This window comes from Scaptodrosophila lebanonensis, unplaced genomic scaffold (genome assembly GCF_003285725.1).
Source record: "Scaptodrosophila lebanonensis strain 11010-0011.00,11010-0021.00 unplaced genomic scaffold, SlebRS2 tig00000053-arrow-pilon, whole genome shotgun sequence".
Taxonomy (NCBI): Eukaryota; Metazoa; Arthropoda; class Insecta; order Diptera; family Drosophilidae; genus Scaptodrosophila; species Scaptodrosophila lebanonensis.
In genome coordinates, this window is record NW_022060548.1 from 10717626 (window position 1) to 10735535 (window position 17910).

The 17910-nt window shown below is 33.1% G+C and overlaps 1 protein-coding gene across 1 annotated transcript in view; it reads right to left on the minus strand.

Annotated features, from left to right (window-relative positions):
- The window catches only part of LOC115623956 (putative uncharacterized protein DDB_G0282129), an 85734-nt gene extending 72488 nt beyond the window's left edge, over positions 1–13246 (minus strand). The window contains exon 1 of the mRNA XM_030518521.1: positions 13222–13246. The gene's annotated coding sequence lies outside the window, so the exon portion shown is untranslated. The remainder of the gene's footprint in view (positions 1–13221) is intronic.
- Positions 13247–17910: the final 4664 nt, after the last annotated feature.

Consider the following 17910-nt stretch of genomic DNA (forward strand, 5'->3'; position numbering starts at 1 on the left):
AAACTAAATAATCTGCACAACGCTGTCGTTGCAACTAGGAAATATTGTAGGGTGGCCGGTGGGCTGCCACCAACACCACATGCCTTTGGCTTTTTGGCACGTGTTCAACGCGTTCAGGGAGTAATGACAAAACATCAGCAGCGACATGTGCATTTTTTATGCAACATTTAAGTGCAACACATTTGCGGCCGCAGCGTTTTAATTACAATAAACAAAAACAATTCAATTGACAGGGAAACACAAAATTGAGACAAAAATCCACGAGCGTGCAAATAGACAGATGGTCAGACGGACAGACACGAACATGTCATAAGCACAGACGCCAAGACCAAGTGGCCAAATTTCAAACATCAAAATGTTAATTGCTTTTGCACTCCGCTGCTAGCTGCTGGCTGCTGATAAACAAGAGCGGGCGGGCGAGCGAGGCGGCGAGAGAGCGGATGTCGCTGTCAGCGCTGCCTCGGCGTGTGACGCGGCGACGCTGCGACGTCAGCGGAGCGTTGAGGCTCTTGCACTTGTTACGCAAGCAGCAAATGGCCAAATTTATGTTGTTGTTGCTGCTCAGCACTGCGTGTCGCACTACGCCTTCACTATCTTCTCTCCATATATCTAAAAATGGGAAACGCCTGCTGTTTTAAACGCATTCTGAAGCGCTACACGCGTCAAAAAACGCGCACAAAACGCGCCGAACCGCTAAAAAGCGGCATTCAAAAGGTATGCGCAATGCGTAAGTATGTAAAATATTTATAACTTTGGCTTTTATATGCCTTTCACCCCGACAGTCAAGCAGGAGGGTCGCAGCCAACAAACAAACAAACAAACAAACCTCCAAACAACAACAGCAACAACAATTTATTGGTATGTTTATGCATATAGGTATGTGCCAAAGTGCAGGCCGATGCGTAAAGGTGACTAAAGTTTATATAAATGCTCTTTCCAAAAAATCGCTCAATCTGCTGTTCCAAACTTATTGGAGCATTTATTTCTTCTTTAAAATAAAATACGAACCAGTTCGATTGGATATTGAAAAGTGCTCGCAAACCTGACCCTGATTTTAACAAAAATTCGAATTTGTAATCTAAAAAATAAAGAAAAGAATTGGTGATATGGGTACAATAACCAAGAATTGCTCTGTCAGTTGATGCTCTTAATTCTCCATCAGCGCCTATATCATATGCTTTCTACTATATATGTATCTATATCTGTTTCAGTTTTACTTTCCGATCAGCCTCCACATTGTCTACTTCAGTCTGCTTGGCTTCGATGCTAGACGGTTAAAGTCAGTTATATTTATAGATCGCCAAAAGCAAACTCTGGTAATGCTTCTATCTAGTCATTATCAATTAATGTCACATGATTTCTACTATACTATATATCTATATCTGTATCAGTTTTGCTTTCCAATCAGCCTTCACAGCGTCTACTTCAGTCTGCTTGGCTTCGATGCTAGTCAGTTATATTTATAGATCGCCAAAAACTAACTCTGATAGTTCTTCTATCTAGTCATTATAAATTAAAGTTGAAATAGTCAACTATCTGCTCAACATTAAAGTCAATTAAAGAGTATCACAGCTTCGTTTTGAAATTTTTGGGCAACGTTGTTTATGTTGGAATTTATATTAAAACTGTATTTTGTTTGTCGCATGCGTTTTTAGTAAGCATGCTGCGGCGGCATAAAACACAAAACCGCAACAGCTACTGAGAGCATAAAAAACCGCAGCTAAAACAACAACACAACGGCGCATAAAAAACCTTAAGAAAGCTATTTTCAACACACATGCACTCACACACACAAACATTTGACACATGTGCCAAGTTGTAAAAATAACCGAAATAATCAAAATATGCTCAGTGTATATGGGAAAAGAACACCTAAACGCATGCCGAGCAACAAATATACACATTTCTATGACCACACACACAGATACTCACACACACACACACACTCACGCACGCACTGATACGACGAAATCACGCGACTTGCGCTTGTCATTCATAAGCCGCAATTAACAAATTATAAAGCACACACATAAAAGGCAAATGATAATTTAATACACGATACGGCACACGGCATATCATCATGTGATGGGGGCAGCAAAAGCAAAAGCGAAACACCACTAAAGATGCCCGAAAATAATTGAAAAGACAGGCAGATCCGAGAATGTCAGTTAGCTGTAAACAGGCATGAAATTGCTGGCAAAGTTAATGACAGTAATCGGCCAAGTAGCGCCGCATGCTTTGTGCAAATAAAGGCTCTGCAGAAGTTGGCAAAAAGCGAAAGTTAAGTATAAGGAACTTGCAGCTTTCTGTAAATAGTTATCGATGTATATAATTTTCTTATTCTTTCATGTTTACATCAAAAATAAATACCTTGCTAAAACAGCAACTTCTGTTTATTAATCAGTAGAATGACCGACTTTTGATATAAGCATTTTTTGTACCGTCAGAAGCCGATTATATGCAGCATTAAAGGACTAAAGAACCATATAATTTGAATCTGTCTAGTGCGAACGTTACTTTTCCTATTTTCTATTAGATATAGTCCAATACATCCACAATTTGTTAAACGAAATCCTGTTTGTATATAGTGTGTAGATCCAGATATGAAAAGTGCTAAATACTTTTGATTATTGTAGCCTTTTCGAATTTTGAATAATACCAGATATCGACAGGCAAGAAGAAATATAGAAACTGTTTTTTCACAAGTTCCATTAAAAAGAACAATAAAATGATTATTGCTTTTGATAATTATTGCTGTTACGTATCGTGCTGCTGTCTATAGCTCTAGCTATTGTTAGTCCATAAACAAATTTAGAAATCTGTTAAACGGAAACTCTGTATATTGCTAGCAATCTCAGATATCAATGGGATAATGCATAAGTATTGCATAAGAAAATAAGCAAAAATTAAAAACGGGAATTAAGAAAATGTTTTTAAAAAAAAGTGTTAAATACTTTTGATAATAGACTATCGATCGTCCTACTTATATGTCGATAGTTAATTGCATCGATAGCACTCAAAATCACAATATCACTAGACAAAGTATTGATAGTCATAAAAACGAACTGATTATCGAATATATGAGTATAGGAACTATATCTATAATCGATACATCGATCTATTAGCTTACAGATAATTCTACTAATAGTACCAATTGGAAGTAAACTTTTATGGAAATGGTCAAATAAGCAACTAGGCTTGCTATACTGGAATTATATCTATAATCGAGACATAGATCTATTAGCTTACACAAATTTCTATTAACTGTACCTATAAGAAGTAAACTTCTATGGAAATGGTAAAATAAGCAACAAAAAAGTAAGGCCTTTTAGTAGTCGAAACCCCAACATTTTGCAAACATTTTATTCAAAGGTCATGTTTTAAATATTTATGAGACCATAGGCCTTAAATAGCGCTTTGGCATGAAACTAGGCTCAAGTTTTTGGCTATTATTAAAATCTTATCACACAGCTTAATCGCACACTTAACACCCTATGCAGCCCCCGGGGGCAGGTCCAACCAAAAACAGTTATACGTCGGCAGCGCAGTCGACTGCAGCGTCAACGTCAACGTCCAGCACTCATGACAGGCGGCAGCAACAAGTGCGAAAACGAAACCGCGCTTAACCCAAATTTTATTGCTTTTCGAGGCGTGTGAACAACAACAATAAGAGCGGCTCACAACTTTAATCAAATTAATGCCGCGCTGAACAACAACAAAAGCAAGAAAAACAAAAAAAAAACTGATTTAAATTAGCACAGCATTTGACGATGTTGACAACGGATCCATCAAAAGTTGTGAAGCACAAAAGTGTGGCGTTTTTTTTCTTTTTGATTCTGCTAAACGTATACTGAGTATATAGCTATCAGTACTACTTTTTCGCTATAACAAAATGTTTTAAATAAGGTGATTTGTTGTTGTTTTCGAAAGCCACAACAATACAAGAAATGCCGCAGCAGCCGAACTGGCAATTCAACGCATTTCATTTGATAAATTAACAAATTAATCTTGTCACTCGACTTGTCGCGGCATAGACAAAAAATATGCTAATAAAATGCTCTTAGCATAGAGCATACGAGTATAAAAATATATAAGTATATTCATGGAACTGTGTGGTCAAATAATCGCTATCTCTTTCGTATGCTCGCGCATTGAACTGTTAGCGCGTTTTTTAACGCCGAGCGTTTTTAGTCGCGCCAAATTTATGCGTTGCAAATGGGGCTATTGTTAAGTTGGCTGCGCTTTTTACCGGAAGTCTTAAAGGTTTTTATGCATTACTTTACAGCTTTGTTTAGTAGGCCTAGCTATTAATACCCTCTACCCGCAGGGTCAAAGGGCATACTACATAGTCTAAATGTATGAAAAAGCAGTCTTCAACAGGCTGCGTGGCAGAACTCAAGCTGTTGGTACATACTTGTATAAGCATGAAGAGATGAATTGATAGAGACATGTCCGTGTGATCATTCATTTGTTTTTCTCTCTGTTCGACTGTATGAACGCCGAGAACTTTTATGTCACAAGTGCCACACACACCAAATTTGGATTAAAGACTTGTCTCACCCATACGCAAAGTTAGTTAATTGCGAATCACATATAGCCTCAATATTTTATATAGCTGCCATAGAACCGATAGGATAAAAAATAACACTTGTATAACTTTTCTGTTTATGAATATATCTTTAAGAAATTTGGCATTTATAAGTTATTAATAGGACCTTAATATATACTACATTTTCATCAAAATCGTGAACTATATCTATCTATATAGATGCTAGGATAGGTTTAGATGATAGGAATGATGGGAGCAAAAATTAGTCTGAATTGTTTATAGTAAAGTATTTTTAAAATCCTTGCATTATATCATACATACAAGTATATCATATTTGATTTAAAATACGAAAAAGATTGCTGGTTACAGGGTACTAAAAAGTCGCACAGGGACGACTTTAACATTCCACTTGTTTCATATTATTATGGCGAAAGTGACTTGTCCAGTTCATGGGGTATATAATAAATCTTTTGCGCCTCGCAACTCAATTAGTTCACGTCAGATCGGCTTGGCTAGCTACCCTATTATTTCGATCACCTTCTGCCATATCATAACAATACAAATTTTTTGGCTACACAATACTTCCCATGCTCCTAGGCCTAAACCATTTGCATTGCAAATTTTATTGCCCTCTTGTTGTCAACAGTTGCCAAGGGCCTTGTTTTGTTTTTTTTTTTTTCATATGCTAATTTATATTTTTCGTAGCTTACCTAAAATGTGAAAATAATGTATTAGCGAAGCGTTTTTTAATGGCCTATTAATAAAAGTATTTTGCGCGAATTTGCATAAAACATATGTATATTCTATAATCAAAAGCCATAAACAAATAATAACGAAATGTCAAGCCACTCGAAAAGTGGGATGATGCTGCTGTCTAGTGCCGTTTCTTTTATTTATTGTCATAATAAAATAAGCTAATTGCGTTTTATAACATTTTTTTTTATATGAGTGTTTGAAATATTTTTCTAAACTATATGCATTTATTGGTATTTAGATTTAAGTAAACAAATGAAGTAAATTATTTTATAAAAAATGTACCCTTAGCTGCAAATTACTTTTTAATTCCTAGTCTTCTAAGGAAACTTTGCTACAATGGCAAGTAGGACGAGAAATTTTCCTTCATTTGCTGACAAAATAGATAGCGCTTGTTGTCTCACCAGGATATAGTATTTCTACTATTTAATTCTATTTAGCACATCGTATTTTGGTAAGACAAACCTCTAGCATGAAGAACCACTCATAACATTGCTTTCAATTCATCTCACAATCCAAAGAGTATAAAATTGTAACTCACTTTTGTAGTATGGCGAGTAAAACAAACGTTCTCCTTTGCACATTCGTTTAATACTGACTTTCTGAGAGATGAGGCGCGATGGAGCTCATATCGATATTATTTACATTTATCGATATATCTTACAAACTATATTGCAGGGGTACATTTATATTGCATCGGTATACTTATATACTAACTATATACTACACTTTTTATTGAACAGTTAAAATGCTTTTACGTAAATGTCAAGCAGCAATTAATTCTTAATTGTATTTTTCAAATTGATAAACTACCGCTGAAATATTGCCTTCCCATACTGCGAATTATTCCACATTTGGTCTACAAGTTTAACGATGCTATTAAGCGACTAGTTCTGTAACAAACACCAAGAAATAGACTCATTTCTTTTCTCATGCTAAGCATTTTTAGAACCGTCAGCAACCCTTTCTTATAAGCGATAACACAATGCGTGTTTACCACAAATTCAATTTACTAATGGACTGGCAAATAACTCCACAGGCCTATTGTGGCATCTCCAGGAGCCTGCCAGCAGATATGGAAAACCGCAAGCTTCCAGACTTCAATTACATTATGTTTTATGAGCGAATTATTCATTTTTGTGGCTTTGACTCAGCATGCTGAATGAACATCATAAAACTTAATGGAGAATAAGAAATAAATTACTTTAAAAAGTAAACAAAAATGTGTGGTAAATTATTTATGTAAATTTTGTAATAATTTTAAGGCTACATTTTCAAGTTAGAGATCAAAAATAAATTTCAATGCCAAGCAGACAAGCATACTATACAAGTATGTTCTTGTTAGCCGTCAAGAGAGCCAACTTTTTTCTTTGTGGTATGAAAATGAAAGCCGAAATAAAAAGCATTTATATTTAACAAATAAAATGCGCGCAAGTTCTAGTTTAAAGGAAATTATTTGGATGTATAGAGGGTGCTCTTTAGAGCTCTTTAACGATGAAATGAGGAAGTAAATGTAATGTTGACAAGTTATAAAATGTTGCTTAGAAAGAATACAAGCTATATAAGAAAGCAGCACTGAAAATTAAATGAATCCTGTTTAAAAGAAAAATGGCGAAAGCTGAACTGAACAGATAATGAAACCCTTTCCTAAGAAGAATGTTGAATAAAATACTTAAAACTATAAGAGAAGAACTTGAAACAATTGTAAACAAATTTCAAACTTAATATTTTAAAAACTAGTTTAAACTATAGCCTTTAGAACGATTGCGAATCAAAGTCGCTTTTGATATAAAAAATATTGCTTAAAAGATGTAAAACTTTAAAAGAAAAACACTTAAAGTTAACTTTATTTCCAACAAAATTTCAACCTTTCAAAATAAGGTTTATCAATAGCTGTTTTAAAATTCTAAAAATAAAGGCACCCTGTATTTGTAGATAAATTGAAGGCATTTAGTGCAGTGAATTTGTCTTTTGCTTTTGCTTAAAGAGAAAATAATGTGAAATTGTCATATTGTTGACATTGTCACGAGATTGAGTGGCAATATATATATGTATATATTTATATAAGTAGATATACTTCATATATAAACAAATATAGACAGTGCTTAGAGTGTGACTGATGTGCGGTTGGCGTCGCTGACAGCTAGACTTTAAAGATTGATGTCTATTTAAACACAAAACAAAAAGATACTTATCTGCATTTGATTGACTAAGGAAATTCACAGAGAAAGAAAGAAATGGAAAAGTATCTGCAGGAAAGGTGGTGTTTGCGTACATCTTTTGAGCCGCCAAGTGCTTGAGAACAATTGGAACAAACTGGCGCTCTGGCCTGTATCCGATGTCTGTTCAGTATCTGAACTGAACAATTGTCGAATTCAATGCCGTGTTGTCATTGAACAGAACAACAGCAACAACAACAAGAACAACAATGCACTGTATTTTCATTTCTGTTTACAAAACAATTAATTTTCTTTGGAAAAACAACGGAAAATGAAAAAGATGCCGCATACTGCATGCATAACTCAAACAAAGCCAAATGCACTAATTGACGGGCACTTCATCTGTATAAAAACAACAACAACAACAGCAGCAACAAACATTCTTAGCCACTAGGCACACTGTTAGATGCTACTTGCAAGCCATTTCTTTTCCTTTTTTTTTCTTGTATTTAGAAAGCAAAAAAGAGGCACAAGAAGCGCTTTTGTAATCGATTTGAACCGGAAGCAATTGCAGCTCATACCGCCGGCCTCAAAGGCACGACGAGGCGGACGCAGACAGACTAGACAGCATAGTAGAGACAGACAGCTATTTTAAATATTTAGTGCAGCAGACGATCGGGGGCAAACACTCAAGCGACTCGACACCAAAGAAATTGTCGTTAGCTTTCGATTTTGTTTCCCCCTCGCTGCTCTTCAACAAAAAAAAAAAAAATGCAATTTACAAACTGTTTGGTGGCCAGAAATTATCGGAACAACGAGGTAACATTAAAGACAAAAAGTTAACATATATTACTTTTCAATTGTCTGAAACTAGCGCTATACTCTTTGTAATATAAGATATCTGAACAACTATAGATAGTCTAGAAAATCTTTAAATGCCTTTTCTCAGTGGTGGCATTGTTCTGATTAAACATTCATTCTTCAGCAATTGAAGTCATTTAATGCAGCACTCTAATGACAATCATTTAGTGTAAGCTCAACCACAGAAGCCATTAAGATAAGCTCACCCACCAAATCACACTCTCACACACACACATATATATAGCAGCTATTTCACACATTTATTGTAGTCTAATTAAGAGTCACGCACTTTATGTGCGAAAATTAAACAACAACAAAAAAAAGGAAAAAAAAACAAATCAAAGCAAACACGACGTATTAGTAATGTGAAAAAAACAACAAACCTAAAACAACAACAATTACGACTAAGATATTTTTAAAATGCGTCAAAAAAAATACAAAAAAAAAACAAAAAGAAAAGAAAATCGAAAAAGCAGCAACGAAAATGCGCGACGTTTTCTTTTAGTTCTCTTGGTACCTAAAGTTGTGCCTGCATAGATACAAAAATACATAGATACTTATGTATTATGTATATGTGTGTGTCTGTCCAAATGTGTGCCGCACATTATGTGGTCTAGTGTTCGCGCTTCATTAAAAAACTACATTTGCTGTTGCATTTTCACATTTACTTGCAAAGTTGATTCTTTTTTTTTTTGGTGCCGTTTCTTTCTTTTATGGCCGTCACATATCTTCTTTTTTTTTGCCATAACACCGAAAGTTAGAAAACTATTTACGCACAGCCCACAAGCGCTGGCGTGCGCGATAAGCTTTATCAGTCATATACATATACACATACATATACAGTAGTATAATTAATGTGTTAGCTGCATTGTTGTTTTTGCATGCTCACGCCTATCAATCAAACATTGAGTTGAAATGAAAACTCAAATCGAGCACAAAATGTGTCAAAGTTTAGAAGGAAATGTTGCCCAACAATACGCATCATCTATATACATACTTGTATATATATACAATAATATTAATTATGCTTGATAATCGAACAATTTAATGGCTCGCACTTGAAAGTGTATTGAAATTCATTTTTTGACTATTTCAATTACTTAGTGGCGCGTCTCATGAGAGGAATGCTAAAAGGTTTAATAGCCAGTTTTAAACACATTTCAAATTTTCAGGGAAACCGGCCATTTTGGTTATAGTCTGAGGTATGTTCAAAAGGACAATGAATAGTGTTAAGAAAGGAAATGATAATAATTGGATTGACTGAAGCAGATATTTCTGTAAGCCTTATAATTAGCTTTCATCATTTAATACATCCACTTAGTTGTCATCTTTCATTGCATTTCAATTCTTCTGTTCAAAGGAACTTGACTAAAAATTTATTAATATTATATTATTATATCAGGCAATTAATTTTAGAAGATCCTTCTAGAAGTTTTCAAATGTATTCTAGAAGTTTTCATATTTAATTTCATTTAAAATGATTAAGAACAGAAATTATAGTAGTTATTTATCAAATTAGTTGTCATCTTTCATTGAACTTGGAACTTGATTAATAATAAGGACGGCAACTAACTTTAGAAGTTCCCTTTATAAGTTTTCAAAGTTATTTAATCTAAGAAGTTCTCATATTTAATTTCATTTAACATGATTAAGAACAAGAACAGAAATTATAGTAGTAGTAATATAAATAGTTGCTATGTTGAAAGATCTGATCACACCACCTGATACCTATTTAAGTTGCAAAGTTATTTTGTCTAAGAAGTTTCTAGCTGCATAATTTTTTTTTTTCATATTATATTATGTATATTTTAAAGGAATACTATTGAAAATTTTATTATTATTAAAGGGATTATTTTCATTTTTAGTATAGTTTTATTTATATTTGTTTTGATAAGAAATTACTTTATATATTTAAATAGCCCCAATATTAAGGCTGGTATTTTTTTTTTGTTTAAATTATATTATTATTTTACCTATACGTAATTATTTGCCTACCTTTTTGAAGCAAATATGTGTTGCAATTAAACTTTAAGTCCTATGATGGATATATTTTTTATTTAATAAATTCATATTCATCTGTCTATATGGTTTTATATATCTACTTAAATGTATCCAATAGTTATTTGATCTATCTTTTCGACAAACTAGCTATCCATCTAACTATACATTTAACTATCCATGTATCAATCAATTTATCCAGTCACCAAAATTTAAAATATTATTAAATTAAAACAAATTAGAATATTTGAAAAAACGTTCAACCAATCATTGTTTTTTGCAGTTAGGGTATTAAATATTCTGCGTGTCAATTGTGCGTTATTTTTCAAAATACAGAAATGTACAAATGTTATCTATCTATTGCTGACAAAATGCTCTGCGATCTGTCTCACTTAGAGCGGCATATCGTGTGATTAGCAGTTGTTGAACCCGACGCACAGACACCCGAACATGACGTAACGATAACGCAGACACCCATACACACACACACACACACACACACACACACACACAGATACACACTCACTACGCAAATTCACAGCAACAACAATCAGTGTGTGTAGCTGAGATAGCTGCTAACTATGGTAGTGTTAGATAACATTAGCGATTGTCGCAAATCGTTTCCTTTTTTTTAGGACAAAAAACTGCGCACGCAAAAATGTTTGCAAAAATATATATATTTATACATACACGTATACTCGTATACATATGTATGTGGACAAATCAGATTAGAGGCGCGTGCGTGCACAGCAAACACACACACACATAGAAACGCAGCTTCACGCACCCTCGCACACATATACAAATACCAATAGTTTCTTTTTTTTTTTTTTTTTGAATTTAAAAATATAAATAAACTCTCACACACACACGAATTTAATTTAATTTATAGAAATTTTACTACATTTTTGTTGTTTTTTGTTCGTTTACCTTGTCAAAAGGTTTTTGCTTTCGCAATAGTCGCAAATTTGTTGTTCTTCCTTTGTATTTGTTTGCTTAGTTTATTATATTTTTGGTTGCGGAAAATTACTTTTGCGAAATTCTCGTGACGCTGCAGCTTAAGGTTAGAAAAATGATATCAAATGCAGTTTCTTAAGAGTTCTTGAGACTTAACGGATGTTTGTTTTCATAAGCAATCGATGCAAATAAAAAGAAATTTATGGTTATTAGCAGAGTGCTAATAGAAATTTTATTTAACCATAGATCAGCTTCTTTTTATTTCTATATTTTTTTAAGCATTTATAGAATAAGGCACACTTAGAGAACAAGAAACTAGTCTCATAAAATTAAAAACATGAGTTTTGAATAATAGATTTCAATTATTCGTTTTTTGTTTTTAATTGCTTTGCTGAATAGTAAGTAGCAAAGAAATATTTTTATAAAGAATTCGCAAAATTGTCCGAGTTTACTTCAATTTTTTATTTCATTTTGTTTAGATCCTTATAATTGTAGCATTTCTAAGCACCTAGGATACAGACATATGTAGAACTGAAGAAACTAACAAAAATCATTCTATGGTCATCTGTAGATCAAAGAAACCACACCTAGAAGCATCTTAAGTGAGTGATCCCATCTGCAATACAATTATGTGACTGAAGGTCTCGAATTATCCGCGCCATATTTCCAATTGGAGAGCAATAAATTGGTTTTCGATATCTGGATATTTTATCTTTATCATTTAAATAGCTGCTTTCACTCAAATATTTGACAAATTGACGCTCTTCCTATACTTTTTTGGCGCTGAAAGTTTAAATTTTTAGAAACGAATGAGAACTCAAAAAAACCTAAAGAGATTAAGCTAATTGTTACATTTAAACAACGGTATTATTTATATAAAACCATGATGATTCCAATTACATATTTGAGCGAATTTCGAATTTCGCAAATTTGTCGAAATCTATTTCGCTTCATTTTCTGAATTGTACGAAATGAGTTATTTATTCAAAAAAAAAATTCAATACACACAATAAGAAAGTAAATAACTGCACAAAGGAACTGAAACTAATTTTAACAAATTTACTCAATTTGTGAAAAGTTAAACGAAGACAGCTGAGTTTTACGGAAATATTTAATGTTAACATTTAAAGAAATGAAGTAAACGAAAATTAAATGTTTGTATAATATTTAAAATACTTCTGTGAATGCTTAAAAACGCCATTCGATTTATAAAAATTTAAATTTATTTTATTCCAGGATAATATTTTTTTTCACAAATGTCCATTGACGGATAAAAATTGGACAGCACTTCAAGAAGGTGCATTTTTAGTTAAAGACGCTCAAGTTAATCAACTCAACACACATCTATCTAGCACAGCCTAAACGTCATCTAAATTGTTCCGAAGGAAAACAATCCATAGGAATATCGCTTTGTCAAAGAATCAAGAAGTTGCACTTTTAGTTCAAGACCTTCAACTTAAATTGACGCAATATATATCTATACACAAATGTATTGCAACAACACTTGAAAATGATGCGTTTTAGCTCGTGATTTATTTGTTTGTTGTACGTCAATCTAAATTGTTGCCGAAAGCAAAGAAATCACTGTCACTACCCACCTATCGCTTAATCCAACATTTGTCGAAACAACGCAGTTCTTTGAACTATTTATGGTTTTTTAATTTTGCTAAATATATGACATTCAGCCAAACATATGAATATAGAATATACATTTATTTAAATATATACATGTGTGTATATGAATTGACGGCATTTTCCAAATTCTTGTCACTAATAATTTTGAAGAAATAAACACAAAACCCACACGAAAAACCATTAGAATATTAGCATTTGTTGCCATTCAAAAATAACTTAATTCGATTTTGCACAAAAATTTGAAACATACATAATAACTTAAAACTTATGTAATGGAATTTTTACGCATAAAACATAAAATTTACGCACCTCTTTGTTGTTGTTTTTTGTTTGTTTTCTTTGTATTTTTACAGCTCTTGTTTTCTGTTTGTTGCTTTTACACTGCGAGCACTTAAAAAATTTTCAAAAATTTTTTGCAGTAAAAATTCAACATATTTTATGATCTTTTCTTCTTTTTTTTTGTTGTTGTACTATTTGTGAACTTTTTTTTGGAGCACTTTATCTTTGGATTTAGCACGTCACAAATAATTTGTTGAAATTTTTCACTTATTTTTGTATATATTTTTTTTTTTGTAAATTTGTTAGGCTTTTGAAAATTTATGGGCCATTTGTTGTAACGAAACGGCACGCGGCAATTTCAAAAATTGAAAAACTGAAAAACGGAAAACTGCGTGAGGCGCACAGTTGGAAAAGCGACCGCAGACTGAAAACCGAATTGTTGAAGGTTCGACGATGTTGCACGCACAGATCGCCGAGATAGCTCGAGTTGCTCTTGCTCTTGGCTGGTTGTATAATGTTAGCACAGTTTCCCCAAAAACACCCTTTACTCCATGCTAGGAAGTGCAGAACTATTTAGCAATTATAACGAATTTTGCTGTGCGTTTTCGAAAACTGTAACGCCAAACCGGAACAATAATTCCCAAGCGATCGCGACCGAATACGAATACGCGCCCGATAAAAGCAAATTCGAATATTTTGTGACTTTCGTTCCGTCGGCCCTCCGCTCAGTGTGTTGTCAAATCGTGTGCCAGCGAGTGACTAAAATTTTCATTCATTCCCAGCGTCAGCCGAGGTCCACAGCCAACCGCCACTGCCGCCATTCGTCTCCGGCCGTTTACACTTCGGGCCCATTCGGCTGCTGCTGCCGCCGCCGCCGCCGCCGCCGCTGCTTCGTCGTAGTCGGACTGCGGCCGCTCGCTCGCTCGCCTGCATTTTCACTCTGGTGTTTGGACATGGGGGCGCTGCATTCTTCGCAGGCCTATCAAGGTGCAAGAATGAAACTAAATTGGGCGCCTAACTGCTAGATTTTCTAAATAAATACATTTTCTATAATTTTGAGCTAATTTTCCGAAATATTTACCACAATTTTAAAACGAGCTTATGCGGTACTATCTCTAAAAATTCTACAATTGTTCAAAAATATTTAAACTTACATAAACTGAACAACTTTATTAATAAAAAGCTAAAAAGGCCAAAAAAAAAAACGTACGTCGCTCTGTTATATGTAGAAGAAGCCTTCGAACCTGCTGCACCAGAATAGCGTATTTTTTTTTAAATTTTTAAAATTTGTTTCATTTTTCAGAAATATTTAAACTTACACTTGAGCACATGCTGAACATCTTCATTAATAAAAGGCTAAAAAGACAAAAAAAAAACGTACATCCCTCTGTTATATGTAGAACAAGCCTTCGAACCTGCTGCTGCACTAGAGTAGCTTATTTTTTATTTATTTGAAAGTAAATCTTCTGGGGACTATAGGATCTACATAAAAAAGAATAACATACATATAAATTATTTAATTATTATATTGTAATTATTATTATTATTTAGTTGGAACATTTCATTCATTTATTCAACCAAAAAAATACTTTATTAATTGCTAGCTATTTTTAAATTTAATCCAAAACATTTGGTTAAACAATATTTGTTGTTTTTCCATTTTGAGCATAAATAAAGAAAAGGCTGAGGGTACCGACTCTGGGACAGGCAACATAAAGTTGGCCATGTGAAAAACATGGTTCCTTCCCCATTAACAAAATAATCCGCCATTTATTACAAAAAATTTGATAAATGAAGAACCGCTCGACCGATTTTGTGCAAACTTCACATAAACCATCTACTAAATAGTCCGAACAAAGCCTAAACATTTGGTCTGGGTAGGTGAGCCAATTCTTGAGTTATAAAATTACAACGAAAAGTACAATTGATTTATATATAGTTGTATAGACTATTATGTATGCGAAAATCTTTAGAGCGGAAAGGTGGGGGAAATCGCAAATTTAAAATAATCTCATGTTGCCATGGAGCTAATAAGTCTATCTACAACGGTTGGTTAATTTTGTACCATCCGTTTCCAAAATTCTGGAACTCAGTTCTTGATCTGTTGTTTAAAAATACATATGTATATTCTTTATGACCCTATTCTTTCTTTTGCTTTCTTCGGATGCGAGTTATAAGAAAACAGTACCATCTTTGAAAAACCTACAATTATTCACAATTATTGATTTTACCCATAATGTAAGCTATATAAATTTGGTAAAACAATATAAATTTCTACTTTAGATTATTATAACTTTTAGTGCATTTGAAACTTTTATATGCACATATATTTAGCTTTAATTAGGATTTTACTATATTATCAAAAATAAAGCAATAAAAAAGAGTACCAGGTATATAAGAGTTGCTAACAAAAAATGTTATCTCCTAGAAGCTTCAATAATTACTTTTGTCTAGTTCTTAGGGAACAAACATATATATTTTAAAAGACATTTAATATATTATTTTACTATCTTTTTAGTTATATTTAGCTTTAAATTAATTAAAACTATATATAAATTCAGTTTATCTAAACTCTAGTAGCCTTGGGTATTGCAGAATTGGCTAACGTTTGCGCATACAGGATCGAAGAGGTGCCTTTGGTATAGCTTAATGTGACCAAAGCAAGCACGTATGAGTTCAGAAAAATCCTGTCGATTTACTCCCAAATGTAGATGGAACTAACCATATATTTTTGGCTGAAATATTTTCCAATTATCCCACAACATTTACTTTACTGTTCAGTGTATAAAAAGTTCCATTGTTTGCTAAGGTTAACAACATAACATTTGTAAATCAATTCGTCTATACAAGTGCCTAAAGCTGCGGTCAGACAGACCAATAATTTTACCCAAATATGTATATCGAAGACGAAGAAGGAGTCTGTCATGAAACTATTGTTATTTTAATTAAAACGAAGACACTATCATGTTCTTCTACAAAAAATTTGTATGAACATTATTTGCATGTAGGACCGTCTTAGTCTTAGCTCACGAACCACTACCCTTCGCTTTTATTTATTTATTATATACTTATATTAAAATGGTTACATTAGTTAAATACTACTCACATATTCATCTGAAATGTTAAACATTTAATAAATTGTATCGAGAAAAGTTGTAATCCGAATATTAATAATAATAATTAAAAGTTTGCAGAAACTCTTTATGCCAAATTAAAATTTCATTCCCTTCGTTTTTATTTATTTATTATACACATTAAATAAGTTACATTAGCTAAGAACTACTCACATATTCATCTGAAATGTTGAACATTTAATAAATTATATCGAGAAAAGTTGTAATCCGAATATTAATAATAATAATTAAAAGTTTGCAGAAACTCTTTATGCCAAATTAAAATTTCATTCCCTTCGTTTTTATTAATTTATTATACACATTAAAAAAGTTACATTAGTTAAAAACTACTCACATATTCATTTAAAATGTTAAACATTTAATAAATTGTATCGAGAAAAGTTGTAATCCGAATATTAATAATAATAATAATTAAAAGTTTGCAGAAACTCTGTATGCCAAATTAAAATTTCATTCAATTATTCCTTAATTCAGTATTTCTTGCTGTTTTCAAGCAAATTCAAATTTTGTGCACCATAACGACACTTTTGAACAGTGTGCTGCCGCACGTAATCCAGGCGCGTTTCGTGTGCGTTTCAGGCGCGTTTCAAGCGCGTTTCCGTCGTTTTCGACGTGTGCTATTTAGCGCGTAGGCACTTTTATTTTGAATGAATATTGTTAGCGCTAATTTGAGCGGACCTGCTGGCAACTTGTTGACAATTTGCGAATTTCGAGGGAAAACGAGTTTTTTAATCACATTTTGCATTAGTCATAGTAGAAGCAAGGGGCGTGCGCTGGCCGATTAGAACCTTGACTTTTGGGCAATGGCTTGTGGAATTGACGTTGAGAGTTGGATTTTAAGTAGATCGGCAGCACTATTACCCTTTTTGCGCAGGCAATTAAAGCAAAACACGCAGCACGTACTTAAATTTGCATCATTAAGCAAACAATTGAATGCCAGATTTATTTGGCCCACTACGTGCAGAATATTTTACGGGCTAGTGCGCGCAAATTTGAACTTTAAAATGCCGATAAATCAAATCAGTTAATGGGAGCAATAAAATTTCATTTCTCACGCTCCTAAAAATAAATTTCGACCGACTTACGTAAATAGAAATGCACCTCTTAAAATACACAGACACTTATTTGGTAGCTTAGGACGTCGGCTTTAAACGTCACTGAAAATCATTTAACTACTTATCAATAAATAATTCACTTTGGTGTTTAACTTATCAATTGGAATTGTGATTTAAAATCACATGACACACATTTTAAAGTTTGACATTGAACTTGATAACTTAATACACACAAAGAAGGAAGAATGCAGTCAAAGTTTTGGGAAATTACTAGAGCTACGTCACAGCTTTTGATAAGAAATTTTACTGCCGGAAATGCTGCAACAATACTTCAAATCCGGAAACGAATTGCACTGAATTACACAAAATTAACAAGCAAATACAAGCTTACATGATAAGTAATCTTATTTTTGTATCTATTTGTAAATAGAGTTTTTGCTAAGAATTTTCTGAGTAAGTGCAAATATTTTAGAATTTCATAAAAAGTGAATATGTAAATAAAAACATTTGTTCTTTACAAAATATGAGAT